The sequence below is a fragment of the Bombus impatiens genome, unplaced genomic scaffold (assembly GCF_000188095.3).
Source record: "Bombus impatiens unplaced genomic scaffold, BIMP_2.2 scf_0060, whole genome shotgun sequence".
Lineage (NCBI taxonomy): Eukaryota > Metazoa > Arthropoda > Insecta > Hymenoptera > Apidae > Bombus > Bombus impatiens.
This window is the reverse complement of record NT_176479.1, coordinates 811,926-831,901: the sequence shown is the minus strand read 5'-3', so window position 1 is coordinate 831,901 and position 19,976 is coordinate 811,926. Positions and strand designations below refer to the sequence as shown.

At 36.4% G+C, this 19,976-nt stretch overlaps 2 long non-coding RNA genes across 3 annotated transcripts in view; both read left to right on the top strand.

Moving 5' to 3' along the window:
* The first annotated feature begins 741 nt into the window (after positions 1 to 741).
* Positions 742 to 19,976, top strand: part of LOC105682052 — a 128,356-nt gene continuing 109,121 nt past the window's right edge. The window contains exons 1-4 of one of the 2 annotated variants that reach the window (XR_001102781.3): positions 742 to 1,787; positions 2,064 to 2,161; positions 2,910 to 3,216; positions 7,377 to 7,638. This is a non-coding gene — a long non-coding RNA (uncharacterized LOC105682052). The remainder of the gene's footprint in view (positions 1,788 to 2,063; positions 2,162 to 2,909; positions 3,217 to 7,376; positions 7,639 to 19,976) is intronic. The other variant, XR_002947970.2, reaches the window with a different exon arrangement.
* LOC117152544 lies at positions 3,688 to 5,203 on the top strand. The gene is made up of 2 exons (XR_004462929.1): positions 3,688 to 4,036; positions 4,130 to 5,203. It is a non-coding gene; the product is annotated as an uncharacterized LOC117152544 (long non-coding RNA).

Genomic DNA, 19,976 nt, shown 5'->3' with positions numbered 1-19,976 from the left:
AAGTTGAACTTAGTAAATTTCGAAACCTTGAACTAAACCGATGGCTTTCAATTCGAGTTAAAATTATGACTAGAAATTGTACCAGAAATACCTACAATTGAAAAATAGGCTATAGTGTAACGAATGAGAAACATTTGGTGAAACGTGTTTTTCAACAACACTATCGGCGAATAATGTATCATGATAATTATGACAAGGAACGTGTTCGATTTTTAGAAATATCAAGTGTTGATAAGATATTGTTTTTGGTACTGGTATTTATTCTTTTTTTAGTAGTATAAACAATGACCAATTGACGTATGTTACTCGATCAGGTCAAGTTTCCTGGCTTAGGCTCTTTTATGAAAGATTGTCGGTGTGTATGTGTATCTTTACGCGGTTGGCGCTTACGTCAAGGGCGACCTCGACTTTCCACCGTCTCTAATCTGTATGAGGATCGTTTGCGAGACAAGCATTTCATTTTCACTGTGTGTAACATTAGATATAAGCCTTAAGACTTTGTAATCTCTTTATGAACACATCGAACACTTCATTTTCTCTTTCATCGACTATATTGTCAATTCACACAAGAAGTGAATTTACTAAATGCATCAGATAAGAATCTCGTTCAGTTTATTGCTCTGTTCTTATTTATTTTGGCATTTAATTAGAGAAGCTTGATTAATGATTAAGTTTTATTTGTTTACCTATTCTAATTTTGAAAATAAAGTAAATATTCTGCAGATTATGCCCACATTAAAGCTGATAGATCGTTATGATTATTTTGGTTAATATAAAAGTTTTTACTTTTTACTACCATCGTCTCAAGTCTTAAAACCTAAAATTGCCTAATATTTCAATGCAAAGATTATCTAGCTAAGTATAAAGAAATATTAAAAATCAACCTACGCTGTTGCTGCCTTAGCTATTTATAGTATAAATCTGTTACTATAAAATACAATCAGATCACTTGATTGTGGTTTCAAGTGGCAGGAATTTAAAACTTCCTATATTGCAGTAATATCGTCCACATATTCGTCCTTTTGGAAAGGTAAATGATATATTGGAATTCCTGTTGCAACTTTTCTTGTTATTTCCACATGTAACTTTGGACCATAAAACCAAAAATCGAATGGGTAAAACGCTGAACGAAAATGAAAATGGGGTGATTGATAGTAAAAGTAAAAATTGCGAGCATATGTACATGAACCGGAACGAATTGGGCAGACATGCATAGTGAGACTGAGATATAGGGGAAAAAAAAGAAAAGTTACGATGGTAAGGGTAGATGCAGTGAGACAAGAGCTGACGCGTGGTACATAATTGAGAATCGTTAACGCGTCCTCGAGGGAGATCGAGCGGCTGGATTTTGCTAGGTCCTCTCTTACTCTCCGCCGCCGTTACCATCAGCTTGCCTGCCTCTTCTCGTCCCGACTTCCTAGCCACGGTGTTGGTGACCTTCAACCGATCAAGAGTGGATGGACCTCGTTGGCCAGCGGGCCGAGGTATAAGGTCAAGGTTACTGTCGTCGGTGTGCACGGGATATGCGACCTCCGGGATATGCATCGAGCGAGATGCGCGCGCAATCAGCGCATGCGCGCTGCCAGCCGGCTTGTCGTGCGTCGCAGCGTGTCGCGCAAGTCATTGCCAAGGTCTTTGCTGGTCACGGGCAAACCGTTATAAGTAGCGATGGACACGAACCGAAATACAATTTTTAGACTATATAATTAATATATATATTATTAAATACTTTTAGAATATTCGTTTGAATTCGATGATTGGACAAATTATGAATCTGTATTGTACATGTATGTATATTGTATGATTTTGGGATTTTTTACGAATGACGCTATTAAGTTGTTATATAGGTTATGAATGAATTTGTTAATTAAAATATTCGGATATCGATTGATTATTACTAATGCATTTACATATAGTATGATAGCGTAATAAGATATATATATTTCTAACGACAAATCGAATTCGTAATAAAACAAATATATAAAAAATTAATATTAAGTTTGCGCACGCTGAGTAAAGTTATTTTAAAATTTGTATTGTATTTGCTTTAATTAACTTTACAGAACTTGAATTTGGTACAAGATCACGAGGATTTCGATCCCATCGCTAGTTGTATGTAGCCGGTTGAGACTGATGCAAAGCCGCCGATGATTTTTCTAGGGTAAGCTGTACTATTAACGCCTATTACGCCTAGAATATTTTTTACATTGTGACATGAGATGAAAGTTCTAATTAGAATGGCTAAGAGTTATTGATTACTGATTAACGCAAAAAATGTAGCAGCTCATTAGGACACAGACATAAATGAATAATGAATAAATTAATGTTTTATTGTATTCATCTTTTTTTATATTTAATTAAATAGTACTCTTTGTGGCGATCCCAGAATATGAAAAGCTAAATATTGTATCAACTTTTTGTCATAGAAAGGAACATAAGGAAAAGGATCTAAATGTTTGTGGTAGGTTTCTACCTATAATGTAGGGTGACAAAGTACATATCAAGCTTTTACGAGTTTTCTCGTGAAGTGGGAACTACTTCCACCTCTGGGTAATATTAGTCTTGAGCATGCTACCATCTGTTTTCTGATGTAACCTACTTATATCTACGTTATAGAATACATTCTGCAATGTATATGGTGCTCGAATGTGAACTTGCGTAAATCTCTTATGGATAAGAAACAGAGTATTGCTCTAGTTCTTTTATCTTATAGAAAATATATTGGAATATATTTTTCGAAAGAAGCATATTTAATATATATTTTCTAAATGCATTATTTGCAGGATATTTCAGTAGAATAAAATTCCCAAATTGAAATTATAAAAATCAGGAGATCAAAAAATTTATAAGGAAATGCGTTGCTTTGCAAAATTTAGTAGTTTGAATTGCCTATTTTTTTTAAATTGTAGGAAAAAGCAATCATGAAAGAAATAAACGCGCGCGTCGCGACGCCTGCGTCACTACACCCGGCGTACATCCATGGCCAAGGTTCTCCCCGGTCACGGGCAACCCGTTATACGTAGCTGGGAGCCAACACTTGCCCGAGGTCGTCCATGACTGTCTTATTCGCCCCAAGGCTTGGGAAAAGTTGATCTCAAGAAGATCCACCTAATACGCTATGAAAATATACAACGTAGAGATGAACGTTATTTTCATGCATACAAATGATCTTACCTTGAATTAAAACATTCAAAAGAAGAACTTTGTACGTTAAAGGTAAACAAGAGTTCAATTATGATTGAACGAATATAATATTTAATTTGCTTATAGGTTATGTAAATCATCTAAATTTGGTTGAATATGAAAAATAGTTTTGTAAATGTTTAGCCAGAACGAATAATTTAGAATGTAGCGCTCTTATATCGAATCATTTTAGCCGCTTAAGTAGTTCTTTGTACCGAATCACTAGGTTCCAACTCGATTAGTGTTGATTAGCGTTATTAATGGGATCTTACACGTTGTGCTCGTTGAAAGTTGAGTCGAGGACGGATTATTGTTTAAGGATGAAAGATTCCCTAATAAAATGTGGCTTTATTTGACCCATTATCTTCAATAGACAATTAATTTGTCTTATACATTAACAAGAATAAGCGAATTTTTATGTTCAAGAGTACAAGTTGCGTATGAACAACTCTAATTAGTGAAATAAATTCTGCATCTAACTTCAGAACAAGAAATGCTACATAAACTTCTTCAGTACTAAAAGAAGTTTACATTCTTGACACAATTTCAGTGATATTTCTACTCTATTACCAGCCAATTAGATCATGATCAATTTTTAATTTAACTTTGAGTAACTTCAAACGTGTTCTTATTAAATGATAAATATTCTTCCACATATGTTAGTAAAATCAGAAATCTATCAATATTTTCTTTGTGTTTAGAGTTAAAGATGAAATTCATATATATATATTGCAGGATACAAAATATTAAAGCAAACGAATATCTAGTCGTACCAGGAAGTTCTCTTTTGAAGATTCAGTTTTACGAGCTATAAGAAGCAAGTCGAGAGAAGGCCTAGTGGAGCGAACTAAAAGTAAATTCTCTTTCATGTCCTTAGATTTCTGGTTATTTTCTTCTCTTCTTGGAATGTATTACCGGTACCCATCCTTCTCTCGTGATGGAACAGGGTTTGGGAGTTGATGTTGGCTCGTCCGGGGGCGGCAAGTTCAAGGTTACCACGTCCAGGTCACGTCCGGGCATGCTAACCCAAATACGATTACGGTCTGAGTACAGTGGAGAGTCGAGACAACAAACTCGAGATCCAGTTGGAGTTTGCTAGGCCAATGGAACAAGGATCTAGTCCAATTCCCCTTTCAGGATTACACTCCTGAGCGGGTCTGCGGCTTCCTCGTTCTTCCGGGATGTTTGAAAGATATCGTGTATCGTGTCGCTGTCGATGCTATTAGTTCTGCGAAAACCTTTAATCGCGTGGGGAAAACTGGACTGTTTTCGTAATCCGACGAAACGTTTGTACGTTGTGACCCGACCTTCTTAACTTCGACGTTGCTTCTTTTTATTTTCAGATATCTTATTAAAAGATAGCTCCTCTCTTCTTTTTTCTTCATTTCGTCCATTTTTTTTAAAGGCCTGTTTGTTTTTCGCTCACGTTGTTTTTCACAAGTAATCCGATGTTCTTGGACGCCTGTGTCAATTTATCGCGCGCATTTCAGATATCTTCCCGATTACGAAATTAACAGCGAAATTACGAGCCGATTAAAATTCTGGCACCGCTTTTTAAACGCGCTCTCGCGGTTGATTACGATTCATGCAGTTGCATCATACCTGTGCATCATAGCTGTAGACTGTTTCATGTCGATTACCTTGAACAAATAGAGTCCCTGTATATTATGGATACAATTTCAGTCTTTTAGCTTGCTAAATTAATAAATTAATAAATTAATAAAATCATCTATTGTGATACGTTGTTATTATTAATCATCACGATCGATGAGAAGTATTGAACGTATATTCATTAGCTGTTTAGATTCGAGTTAAATTTTACTTATAAACAAATAGAATCTTTTATTGTGTAAATCCGAATTTCTTGTGACATTCGATCTTCTGATTTTTGTAGTTGGTATTTGGACCGTTTTATCAATTTCTATCTTTTTTATGACTATATGCCGTAATATAAAATTTGTATATTTTGCACCTATCCATCTGTGATGTATACAAAAGGATTGCAATGCGCCGCAAGTTATCCACGTTGTTACTGCGCTTAGTCACGAGGATTATCGCCTCGTAATAATGTCACTAGGACGTCTCATTATGAAACACCCACCAAACACGCGATTTTCTGGAAAGAAGCGAACCAAATGAGAAAATATTCTTGTTTATAACTTCCTCGAATTTTATCATCTAACACGTGCTTCGTTATAGATGTTCATATAGTGCGACATTGTTGCTGATGTCACCATTAACACGTAATAACAATTAACGATTCTATGGAATCATCTGAACGTCGAATTAAAATTACAATTACAAAATTTTTGTTATTTCCCGTAGCTACATAGGAAATGTTGTAACATTCATAACTTCGTAGTCCTATTATGATAATACAATCTTATGTCATTGATAATGGCTCCCTTATTGCTAATGGGAGTCAATGAAATTTCATTTCTTTCATGAATTTGCCTATCGACTCGTTTTTTCTCGATTTTTATCAAAGTGATTTCAAGGAGTTTTCTATCTAACAAAATCGACATGTTTCATTTTCAACGGATTACGATTCCACAAGTGAATGGAAGCTCCGCGAGTGGCTTTCCATTAAAATAGCCACAGTGGTTGATCAATCATGGTTGGTTTCACAGGAGACAAAGTTTGTTCGCAGATTTCCCTACCGACAATCGTACCGCTTGTCTATCATCCGATTCACGTTTCTCCTCGGAGTTGGAAAATACATTCGCTCTCTTTTCCTATTTTCCGCGTGGGACGTGCATTCAAGCGCGTCAACCTTGAACTTCATTCGCCTCTTCGTTTCTCTCTCTCTCTCTCCCTCTCTTTCCTCTTTAACTACCCTGTCCTGTTCTTTTTCGCTATATCTCTCTTTCTCTCTCTCCTTCTCTCTGGTTTTCTATAAACAACTTTTCTATTTTTCTCCACTCTCTTATCTCTCTATCAACGTGCGCCGTTTTCCTCTCTCCTACTCTCTTTCGTTTGATTCACTGACGTCACGGCTATCGACCCGAAATCCCAAGACTGGGTCTGTGTGTTTATACTTGCATACACGTGGATTATTCGCACGTGTACGTTTCTTTTGATACGCTCTACCATTTAATGCATCTCGTCGCATACGAACTCATGATTCGCGTGAATCACACGCACATTTTCGTTATGTTGCTGGGGAGTACATTCGCGATGCCATGGCACGATATCGAACCGGTTTGTCATTAACAGGGTTCACATGGAATCTACAATTTCATTTCGTAAGAATAAATTATTCTGTCGCTCAATTGGAATACGTAGAACGATGGATGATGGCTGTTTACGACTATGTCGTTGATAGTAATTGTCATGATACTGAAGAATTACGCTTTGACATTGTTTCAAAAGTCTTACGAAATTAGATACTATAAGAAAATTTGGTTCTCTGTGTTACGAAGTATAACTTCTATCAACATAGATTTTAGAAATCCAAAGAAGTTAAATTCTGTAATAAAAGTTTTTCCACTTTTGTTTTACAAGAAAGAGGAGATTAAATCCTATTACATTATCAATAACATACATCAATTACAATGATATAATATCAATCAATACATATGTTGTAATACTAATATACTAATAAGAATCAGTAATGGCCTCGAGAATATGCATCAATGGAGAGTGGTAAAACAATGTTTCAAAAGTTGAAGTAATTTCCGAGATTGCAAGCTAAAACTTCCTTCTTTGCCTACAAAATTCTCGAGCAATCTGAACGATTGAACGCCGCGATACAATCTCTCAAATTACATCGGCTATAGTTTCACTCTTTATTACCTTCTTCTTGCATACATGTACTTATTCATATTATGGCATAATCTTTCAACAAAATTTACAGCAAAATCTTCTGGAAAAGTTCTTTATCTCTAGACTATTTTGTTTCTAAGATACATACGAGATAATAAAGATTTTTCTAATCTCGTAACAAGACTATCGTTATTAGTACAAACAACGATATCTATGAATATGAATCACGTATTCGATTTTAATATATCGTTCCTAAACAAATAATTAAAATTTATTAATGTACGATAATATAAGATGACGATAAATATTTCTTTTAGCCGTCAGCTTCTCGTTAATTTATATATTTTTATCAATATTTATGTGTTTTCGTTATAAAATGTCTAAAGTGTATGATTTTCTCTGATATATTTAACTATGTTTAATTACAGGTGATTCATCGAGGTAGCCGAAATTTGGAGCAGTTTCTACATTGCGTTATGATTAATTTTTGTTGACGCGCGTACGTGCTCCAACTAGACGTCACGTCCTCGTGACCTGTATGCAGCTGTGTGCACATAGTGTACGTCAGTGTAAGCTCATGTACGTCGTATCGAGACACGTCAAGGCCAGAACCGTAGACGCGAGGATTCACGACGGAAAATCACGATCACGACGATGGAAAAAATGGAGCTTCCTGCAAAATTCAGGTAAGTATAATAATTGCTCTTCGCGATCATCATTAACATTCGTGTTTGACTTAACATTTCATTAATGTACGTACTATGTAGTAGTATGAGTGTATATTTATTATGTATTGTATTTTACGATGTACGAATTAATCAAAAGATCATATGAACAATTAATTTTATAAATCGTTGGGCTCGTTTAGAAACTAACGTCTGCCTCTTAAACGGACTGCGCAACTGCAGATTTCATGCTTATGGTTATTACCAATTATAAATGTATCGATTACGAATCTGACGAATCTCAACATTAAATAACAGCGTGATTAAAACGAATCAGGGTATCGAGGATAGTGGAGTAATATTCTAGTAACGCAGCGATCACATTAAACCCATTGGTTTTTCCTCTTTTCGTGGATTTTGTTCTGATTACTACTGGAAATTCCGTTTTCGACATTAATATAAAATGTACTTTGAGTGTACAAGCTTGTGTGGTCGGATAACAAAGGAAAGATAACGAATAATAGCGGTCACCCGTTTTAGACGGCGATCGTATGAATATGAAAAGTTCAATTGTACACTAAGAATGATCTCGTTGGTAAGAGGTAGACCGGCGTCAACTGAAAAGCCTATCTTTAATGATCAGCCTGCGGTAATGGCCCATTGTAAAGTGTAAGTCAGGTGATACAGCGATGTGTGTGTTAAGTGTCCTTGACATCCGCGTCCTTGTCAAGAATTTTTCCGCATTCGATTGTTGTTCCAAGCATGCTCCGCGAACTGCAAATAGAGAGGAGGGAGAAACAGGATAGAGAGAAGGAATCCGGAAAGTAGAAGAAGACGGAAAGATCGGTTGTTGAATGGTGGACGGCACTCGACCTTCGTTGGGAACTACCTACATGGTAAAAGATAAAGCAGACAACCAGGCAACACGTAGAGAAGCTATACAGCGCGTCACTAAAGTATTTGAACACCTATAGAAATGTTTTCTGAATATATCAGGTAGTTTGAATATGAGAAAGTTACATGCAACGTACATAACACGTTCATTAAAATTTTCTATGATATGTATCTAAAAACGATCATGAACCATTGTATATCGTTTATTATTATTAACTCGTGATGGCAAGGAAATCATTTGTTTTTGAATTTCCTAGATACTACTTGTCGATCGATTTTCAGGATTGTTTAAATTGAGAAGCACGCGACAGAACCGGCGCTTATAAAATTTTGTCACTTTATACATCGCATGATGCCTATAAAGAGGCAAATTGCGAAACAGAATACAAAAAATAGATCGTCGAGGAGTACATTAGTAGTTGAAGTCTTATAAAAATAGAATTCGTTTCTTCATTTGTAATTATAATATGGTGACCGCGTCTTCGTTGAACTTATGTACTTACGTCTCTTTAATAGACGTGACTTCGTTGAGATTTAAGTAACATGATACGTTTGTAAAATCTACTACGATTTAGTTAGGATCGTTAAACAGGCTATTACTAGGAGATCATTTGTAATATTGTTTGGTTATTAACGCCTTGTTGAAGTATACAGCTTTTCAAAACATCGTAAAGCACCGGGGAACCTTCTGTCAAATATTTACAACCTCAACTTTTCTCTCATAATCGACTACACCTGAAACTGGGGAAACATCGCGTCCTGTTCTTTTGACTGTTCGAAATTTACGGCTCCTTGTGGACCGTTGCGCCTTACGCTTTGAATACTCTTAAATATTCGGCCCTGAAATATCGTAATGGATTTTCAGGGGTCGAAGAGTAAGTTGGCATGATTTGCGACCTCTGTTGCTCCGTATTCTTTTCGTCTGTTTTCGCAAAGAAACACATCGTCGCAAAAATACACATTTTTTCTTTAGACACGCCAAAGGGAAACCTTGAACCGTCTCTTTGTTACATCGAATGTATTACAAAGTTTCGGGATCGTTCGATTCATTCCTTAGACTCTCTAAATCATTTAAAAAAAAAGGTGATCAGATGCTCTTGCACACAATCGAATTAGTATTTAGTGAAGTATTACAAGTTATAGATACTAATGGATTTTGTTGACAAGATAGGATCAACGTGATAAAGTTGCACAAGTAAATTTTACAGATTTCAAGCCACTCGTACTATAATTATAAACTTCTAACTAGTTACTAATTTATTAGTATTATTAGTGATATTAGTGATCAGCGATATCACTCGTAACAGATACCAGAGATACCACTCAGCACGTAATATTAGTTGTATTACTACAACTAATGTTAATAAAATCATCAATTTTATTATTGATTGACAAGAGACAAATTACAATCTGTAACTTGTATAATTAATTGGTGTATCCTATTATCCAGGAGAGTTTAGATTACGACATTTTGAAAACATTCGAACCTATACAAGCAAATACAAAAATAGCCCTATATCTCTTTGAAATCATATCGTCGTCATTTCTACAGTCTAATATCAGTTCAGATATATTCTCCAACATCCTTCAGAACGGCGATTCTTTTATTCTGCCCTTTGAAATCGTATACGAGATTTACGGACACAGGATCGTCGTAAAAAGCATTGGAGGCCTTCGAATTTACCTGTGAATAAAAACCATGGCCCTAAAGTGCTCTTAAACCGTCTGGGAGCTCTAATGTGTACTGTTATACGACTGGCGCGATCTTTCTGTCGAACAATGCCTCGTAAAATACTCGATGGCCTCAGGCTTGTGTCGTACGATCGCTTTACTGCCGTCACTTCGCAACGATGACAATGACAAAGTGACTGATGAGACACACGCGATCGTTCGCTGGTAACGAAGGATTTTGGACCACGTTCAATGGTACGCGAATCCTGGAGTTCACGATGGCGCCTGTTTCACGAACGCGTTTCCCGTTCTGATGTTAAAATACATCGAGACGTATCGACGAAGGTCAACCTGTTATTTAGTTGTTATTAATAACCGTGACTACCACCACGTCACGAGCAAATTTCGTGTCCGTGTTGTGTCAGGACATATACAAGCTTCTGCCTCGGAAATAGTCGGCATTCTGAATGAACAGTCGCCATTCGGTCTAAATACATCAAAAGTATATAAGGCTATTCAAGATGTCTATTATTAAGAGTGATTCCAAGAAATTCGATCGTTGCTTTGAAATCTGACCACTTCTCGTACCATTCGGTATACTCGAAGATTTTATGGAAAGGAAAACAGGAAATTCGTCAAAGTATCAAAATTAAAGGAATATAATTTACAAAGAATATCCATTAAAAATGTAATGAAGATAATGCGACGTGTTGTTGACGTAATTTTGCTTATGGCAAATTCATCATTCTCGGGCTGTTTAAAATAGGATCGTGATGCGTAGAGTGGGCGAAGAAGCGTGTTGTGCCATTCCAGCTACCAAAGCAGGTTCGATTTCCGTGTGCGCGCCACTGCGGTTATTGTTAGAGCAACGAAGTTACGTGCTCGTTTACTCAAGTGGTTGATATACTGGCTTTAACATGTGAGCACGTGTGTGTAAAACAGAGGCCAAAGTGCACCTATGCCCGCGATTTCAGGCTAAAAACGGAGCCAAGGATATCGGGACGATAAGCAGGGCTAGGGTAATCCAAGCCCAATACCGTGGCTGTTCTTTGTTGACCAAGGACTGTCATCAATTCTAAAATTGTTCTTCCAGTTTGTTCTGCGATTCCGCTCGATCGTCATATAAAGCATTCAACCCTTATTCAACAAGTATATAAGTCAGTTTGAAGTTGTAATACGATGATGGCGACTATGATGGTTTGGGGTACGTTTAGAGGAAAATTCAATAACTTTGATTTTTGATAACTAAAAGTATAGAAGTAATAGATATACACGTGGTCACAGTACTAACGTTTAAATATTTTACGTAAATTTTGAAATACTCAAACGATAAGAATGTAAAGCAGTTTTATACTTTCAATAGGAAATAGAAAAAAAAATGTAGAAATGGGTAAAAGAAATGTATCAGGATTAAATCGTAATTTAGCTAAGATAAAATGTGTCATTTAGAAAAGAGGTGGATTAGAAGTACGAATCGCTTCTTCGTTTTTGCAAGGAACTCTGAAAAACCAAGTAATTGCCTCTAAAGGTCGGCATAAGAAGATTTTCTTATTTCGTTTTCTTCGTTTACTTTCAACCAGCTTTATAACGATTGCTTTACTATTTGTGCATCCTTGGTCGAGGCGAAGGTTAACCAAGGCAATCTCGTTGATTCGTCAAGGATCATCTTTATCTTAGAGAAAGCGAGACTTTCTACAGATGTTTACGAAAGTTATAAGGTACCAAGGGCAACTCCTCGAAACCGAGTTTTCACCGCATGGAACGCTCGATAAAGCTTTGCGGTTTCATACCTAAATCTCGGATCGATGCACGCTGTGAACGATTTACATTCCGACTCATATTCTTAGGGAACTTTTGTACGGTACAAACGATCCAAAATCTTCAGAACCGTTCTCTTGCTTTCGTTCTATCATTTATTTTGTTCTATCGACATAACTGTATCGGCGTGCATTTATAAATGCCACAACTCTTTGTTACATTGTTAGCCCCTAAGAATGTTCCCTTCTTGGTACTACGGTAATTCAAAGTATTGTACAAGTCAAAGTTCGTTCGCATTCTTATAAGATACATTAGATTCAGCTAGAATCAAACATACGATAAACACTTATTATTCACGTTATAGTATCACGCCAGAATAATTTACTTATAATTCTCAATGAGAATTGATTGTAAATAAAAGAAGGTATTCTTATAAGATCTATTGTATAAACACTTATCAGTGAATTCTTTAGATTATAGCTCGAATCATTCGTGAAAGTCATTGCGTGTAAATTCGAAGAGGGATTCTGTGATATTTTTATACTACCACAAGCATCTTATTACATTTATAGAGCGTAACATAGGATCTATATAGGATCTATATACCTTTTTAAGATAATTGTCTTTACATTTAGTTTTATCATTATCAACTTTCTACGATAGGATCAAAATATCTTTGAACGATCAAAAGTCTCAATATGTTATTTACCAGGATTATAAGAGTTACTTAGGAAAACACGAACTTTATCAAGCATCTCGATGAAGAATACAACGAAATGTTCAAAAATGAAGCGATCTAGTCTAGAGCTAATATACATCGTGGGAAATCGTTTATAATTCAACGGTATCGAGGAGTGAACAACCTGCAACACAGCTTAAATACAATTTAAACATCTACGAATATAAATATAATTCATTTTCATCTACCCGAACATATTCGTACACATAATGTAACACACATGCCACTTACTCCAGTCATATAATTGCCATATATACAAATTTTCTCGACAGCTGTACCGCGTCTGTCTGAATGAACACATTAGCCTCGTTTAAACAGATTTATGAATCGCTATACATATCCAATAACGTATATCACCCACGAGGGGGTTATAAACGCCAACGTGAAAATATATTGATCATCACCAGCGAAGAAGTGAAACGAAATTCGAAGGGTCTATGATTTGCTCGTGTAATAGTCGTATTTCGAAGGTGTGTTTGCCGCGGGCAGAAAAATTGGCCGTTTTATGCTGGCCGGAGGAAGGCATCGACGTAATTGAAAGAAATACAGTTCGTCAGGTACCCGCAGCCATAAATCCAACCAACGGGTCGTAAAACGGTCGATTCTTTTCACTTTCGTTGAGCGGTGAAATGTGTGTCAGGAGGTCATCGGGCCATTGGCCGTGTTCCACTTTCCGAGTTCCTTTTCCCTTTTCGAGATCGAGGACCACGCCGCGCTCTCTTCGTGTGTTCGCGTTTCGTGAAAGGGGGGAATCGATACAGAAAGGAAAAAACGGAACGCCTTTTTCCTTCTTACTTTTACACGCCGTGTTTCGTTTGCCAGATTTCGCAACCGGTCACTCTTCCATCGCGTTACTTCCCTTTTTGGTCTGTTTGCATTCGTCGATTTTAAGCTTTCACGGCCCTGATTTACACAGTTGCTACTATTTGAGTTTTTTTAATTCTTTTTTTTTTGGCGTGTTACATTTAATAGGAATTATGTCTTAATGTTTCGCTAGATATTTGGTAGATAAGAGAATCCTGTAATTTCATTTCGTGCATTGTAGTCTAATAACATTCGGTCATGAAGTGATTTATTAAAAACATCGAGGCAATTTCTGTTCTGAAACATCGGCTCAAATTCGAGCCTCGAATTCTTTCAATCATTTAGATTATTTGATTATTTAATTTTTCCAAATTATTTAGGAAATTTAGCGAGTATGAATTGATTATCAAAGAAAACAGAATAACATTCTAACTCTATAACTTATTTATCTATTAATTACATAATTCTAACGTTATTAACAGGATAAAGTTAACGTTTATTCCTACTTTCGTCGTACTCTTTCTTTCCATGTACGGGTCGAGGTAATCTCGGAAATTTATCGTGGGATATTTGTGAGAACATTCGGTGGCGTTGATATTTAAAAAATGTTGATTAATGTCAGCTCGTGTTTCTCTGTACTATCCGAATTAATTTAAAAGACATAGCTGACCATGAAAGAGTTACGATGAAGTTCAACGGTTCTGATACTTCGAAAATTTTGATTAACGCGCCTAATGCCATTCTCACACTACGATCTTAATTGATTAATATAATACTAACATAATAATAATATAATATATGCACAGGCTCGCGCAAGTATGCGTCCACTTTTAAATATCTTTTATAAATATATTATCAATGTTATACGAGACATTTTGAGATTTCATTAGCATTGTAATGAGATTCGATTATCATGATTTGTTCTATTTCGAAAACAATATATATGCATCGCGGGACAATAAATCTTTCTGATACTCGATGAAGCAATTACGATAGAAAGTGTGACAGTGCAGGCTGTAAACTTGTTTAATGACTGTTGCATCGTTGAAATGAATGTACGTAATCACACGAGAGAAAAAGGCATTAGACGTCGAAAGGGCAGACAGGTATTAATGATTGTAACCGTAGTTTTCGCGCGAACGTATCACTTTAGGCGATAATTTATCTTCGGTTAATTAGGTATGTCGTTCATTAAATTGATAATCAACAATTGCGATTCCACGTGTCGATCATATAAATAGCAATATTAATAGTAATATTTCTATCCATATTCAGAGAGATATTATTATAGCAATAGTCAGCGCTTCAAAACATAGTTCTAAATATCACTATTCTGGCTCATGAAAGATTTAAACACGTACGATAAAAAACTTCTATATATGTATGATGCATATGTTCAATGTGTTATATAAAACATCTTGAAGTTTCATTAGCATTATAATGATACTCGACTGTTATGACTATGTCGGTAGAGTTTCAAACAGGAAATATACATATAAGAATTACAAGCTACCATATTCAGTGCAAGTATATATTTCGCATAGATGACAAAAGTATTTCGATAATCGATTACTTAAATACATAATAAATGTCAGTATTCGGTGGGGCCATATCTAACATTTATTCGTTCTATACGTTTCTTTTTTTATTTTTTTTTTATTTATTTATTTGCATTTTACAATTTGTCCAGTAGGACATTTGGTAAAATATTATAGCTTAGTGATATAGTATTATAACATGTGGATGGCTACCCCCAGTAGGATACCATCTTCGAACGTTCTATACGTATTCTATTCTTTTATTAAATATATGTCTGCGATAAATGTATTGTAATTTCTACGTACATTTTCTGCAGGCTGATCTTCTTTTTAACCAATAGAAAAAAAGAAAAAAAGAAGGAAATTCCCTTCGTGCTTAAAATGTTTCGTACAACACCCGTAACATATTCGTAAAAGGTTTCTATAAATATTCCAGCACTTCCGTTAATTACTCTATGTAAATATACACCGCGCTATGTAATATCATTTTACTTTATTCGGTCGTAACAACATCGTTAAATAGCGATACGATGCGATGGTATGGTACATTAATGGCCGCGTTATTATCAGTTCGTCGTAAATACGCGATACAGATGACGGCGAATCGCGTGTAATCGGGTAGCCATTAATATCAGTCCGCCTCGTTGATATAATTTCAACGACGACCGCGACTACTTATCCCGGAAACGGCTTTCACTTTCTCCCCCACTAACGCGGGTAACTTTCACTAACGAGGCCTCCGCGAAACGACTCGTGCGCGCACCTACGATAGTAAATCGGTAGAGAGGAGAGAGAGAGAGAGAGAGAGAGAGAAAAGGGAACTGAGAGGAAGGATGAATCGGGTTTCTGGGTCGGTCAGGAAACAAAGCGAAGCTCCGTTGTCCCTTCGTCCTCGCTCGACGACCTCGTGAATTCGTTGGACGGAAGGATGCCAGCCTTTCGACGATCGAAATTTCCCTTCCACTCCGATGAATGACATTGAAAACGATTAGTGTACGATGTCGTGAAGAATGTTCGTTTTGTACGTATACGGGATGTTTGAAGAGGTTGCGTGAACTGCTAAATAGTAAGGGACAGGAAGAGCCACGATGAAGAAATTTCCTTTGTCCTCTCGTTGTTTGAGCTTTGACATCGTCATCTTCCATTCAAGGACGCCTTTAAGTTGCCTTTACGAGTTTTTTCAAACGTATTTTATTGGGCGAATATTAACGGTGCTTGTGATTTATGTTATTGGATTCTACAAGTTTCTTTCATGTCACAGTTTAACCTATTCTCTTGTGATTTCTTTTTAATGAATACAGCGGTTTGTTAGGAATCTCTGACCAAAGGGTAATCTTATTGTATCGTTGAGATAAAGAGTTTATAATGTACGTATAGGATGTACTTGCTGTTCTTTGTCCGAAACATGTTAGAGAGAAGAAGTTATAACATCGAAGGTATAAAGTTAATGTTAAAAAGGTGCGAATAAATTTTGGAATATTTCTTAACCAACATTTCATCAAGCAACAATTTTGTAATATTCTCCAACAAAAATAAAGCTTTAAACGAACGGAGCGAAATTTCGTTTGTTACGCAACTTCAAATTAAGAATTTTAACGCAAACTACGATCGTTTGTCGAGTAACTAACATTGGCATTCGGAGATTAAAATAATCCTGGTCCTATTATTCAACATCAGCCTTCAAGTAACTTACTTAACTAGCCATAAAGATTCTCAATGACGCTAGGAATAAAATGGTAGAATCGTCTGAACGTCTGTTGACATATCTTTCGGAACCGTTCGAGCTTGTTAACTCTAGGTACAATCATAAAATCAAATATACTTGACAGACAGTCGCAATTATGACAGGCAATACAGGTCTGCGCCGATACTTGTAAATACATAAACTTGTAAACGACGAGCTCGAGGAGGCACGAGTAGGCACGCGAGGGCCACGCTCGCAGGCGACCTTGTAAAACCGGAAGACGCCTCTGCGTTCCTCTTGATCGTTTTACAAGAACGCGTACCTCTCTGTCGTGTGCCGACACGATCTCACTTCTTTTCTTTCTCAAAACTGACGGTTTTACCGATGGTGAAGGCTCGATCATAAAATTCCGTCCTGGCGTCACTGCGACAGATGTTGCTGCTTTTAGATATAGTTTTAACGTTCTCTACCATCGTTACGGTCACAGACCGAGAAATTGTTGCGCGTGGCTCTAGAATTCAGCATATGAGAAAGGAAGTAATCGTCCGTGGGAAGAACCTATGTATTTCTCCTTTTACTTTCTTTTATTTTTACGAATTTTATTTGTTAAAAGACTGGAAAAAATTCGCTAAATTGAATACTAAATATTACTAGGTTCGTAAATAAATGATAATGTAGAAAATAATCTAAGGGATCTTAATATAACGTATGCGAGAGATTATCGATGAATATCGTCGAGCGAGAGAGAAAGCAAGAGATCTTAGTACAGTGAGAAATTATTAGAAACTATCTTCTTATGAATTTTACTAATTTTAAATATTTCTGTTAGGGGCGAAATTGCAACAATAGGCAGATACAGAGGAAATTTCGTTACGGAAGAAATATAGAATTATAGAATTCCTAAGGAATAATAATCTAAAGAATAATAGAATTAGAAATGATCAAATGATAATTATATAATTGAAATACAAAGTCTGGAATAATTTATATACGAAAAGATCAAATAGATATTTAAAAATTCAAATCAATTTCTAGAAAATTCACATTACGATTAAAGAGAAGTTTCAAAATTTCTCTTCGAATTCGAATTTCTTCCATCAAGCAACTACTTCCTTCTTAACTTTCTAATATCCAAATCCTCTCAAAGTAGGTTTACTCAGCTTTGTCTGTTATTCGCCGAATCGCTATCGTGTTGTGCGATTAGATTCCAAATGGAAACAAAGGCAGAGCGACATTATGCTAAGCCGATGTTGTCAGGAAGCGACGAATGTGGCACGCGTATCATGTGTTATTCGGATCGGTATCGTATGTGTGTATTATTCTGGCGGTTCATGGCCTTCGAAAAGGGATCGAATAGGGACGTGGCAACACACTTTGGACGATTAAGTAGGTCATGACTCCAAAATATATGCTACCGTACTGTCTGCTCGCACGGGTTCTATAGAACTCAACTTTCAGGCCGTCTGCCTTTCGAGGTTAAAGGTCAGCCAGCTTCTACGTCTCACACGAAACGTATTTATAGCAGAAGACTTGTTACTCGTCCTATGCGATTCTATCTACCGTTTATCGAACAAACTTTCGCCTTTTCGAGTACCGTCTTTCAATCAAAATTTAGTATCGAGATTATTGCCTCTCTCCAATATCTTCATTTTCAAGGTTTACTTATACAGAACAAAATTATATACATACACGGTTCCTATGAATAGAACTAATAATCTGTTAAGATTTGAAAATCAATGTTTCTTTATCGGAGTAGATAACGAGGCGCCCTAGATAAATTCTGTCAGTATGTTTTATAAATAGAAAAAATATTTATTTGATAGAAGCGAAAAGGGGATCTCTTAATCACCAACTTCTACAATCACAGAATTAATAGTCAACAAAGATAAATCAACTTCATTCAGGTCGATTCTAATCGTTGTAAACGCAAATACGATCTATTTATAATGGAATTCTACCAAATGTTCAAATCGGACAAATCGCGAATGTAAACAACTAAATAAAAAAAAAAATGTATAATGGAAATGAAACGTAACGCTAAAAGATTGGAAATTCGTAAATAAAGAGATTAATACGTTCAAGGATTAACGGATTAAGAAAATACCGTGAGATCTCTTTCTTCGACCTTTTTGCTCTGTACAAGTACTACTGTTAACGTTAACATTACTTGTTAACCGTTAAATATTTCTAAATCCTCAAGCAGAAGCCGTGGTAAAATGTGGATGAGCACATTTGTCATTCTGCCAGAGCAAGTTCAATTCACTTTCTAATGTGGAGCAGCATCGCAGCTAGTTAAACACGCGAGCGTTCGTTGCACGCGAATGGGATTTGATGCTCGCCAAAGGCGGGAAAACAGCCGACCTTGTTTCTATTCGACGAAAGTAGAATGTCGAGGGAGACGTACGAGAAGAATTCCTACGGATTCATTGTCTGCCCGTGGACAATGGGGAATAAGCTAAACTCAAAGTGGGTGAATAGGTCATGAGTTACGAGGTACAAGCGGAGGCAGTTGGTCGTCTTTCTACGAGCAAAATGGACCACGCGGGGACGCGACCGGTTAAATCGAAAGTCGAAGGCGACATGTACCCGACTGCTTCGTATTCGTTCGTGTGAAAGCTCATGGAATGATACGTTATTGAAATTCCTCGCTGATTGCTCGGTTGTTCGCTTTCGCCGATGATATACATACGCGTGTATGTGTACTCTGGCGAATGTAGAACTTTCTGATTCGTCGATGTTTCGAAACAGCGAACTGCGTTTGTTTTTGAAATTATGCTCATGTGAACTAGATTTCGGATTAATATACGAGTCACTGAGAAGAGTAGTATCGATCAAGTTTATAAATTGGAAAATAGAGAAACGCGATGATAGGAATATTTTGTTAAGTTCGACGTGAAATCCGTGTATTATTTATGCTATGTTTATGGCAAAGATTCTCTACATTTTTGTATATTTAATTTTTTCGTAAATGTATAGACGAGTGTAGTAATAATTAGATAATTGTCAAAAAATGATGTGCGCGAGGATTGGAAATTGTTGATATCGGTGTTTGAACAGAGTTGGATAATCATACGGAGAAGTTTCCTGTCGTAAGATTTCGTTGTTGTTGCTTGGAGTCTGTAGATTTCGTTTAGAAGTTGCTACTCTAATTTTATTTGATTATTTCTCTTTCGAACGTACTGGTCGACCCATTATCCTTAACTACTTCCTATAAATTCATTCCACGCAGTTTAAACTTTGAAACTAGGTTCCGTAACTGCAATTTACGTAGCGTT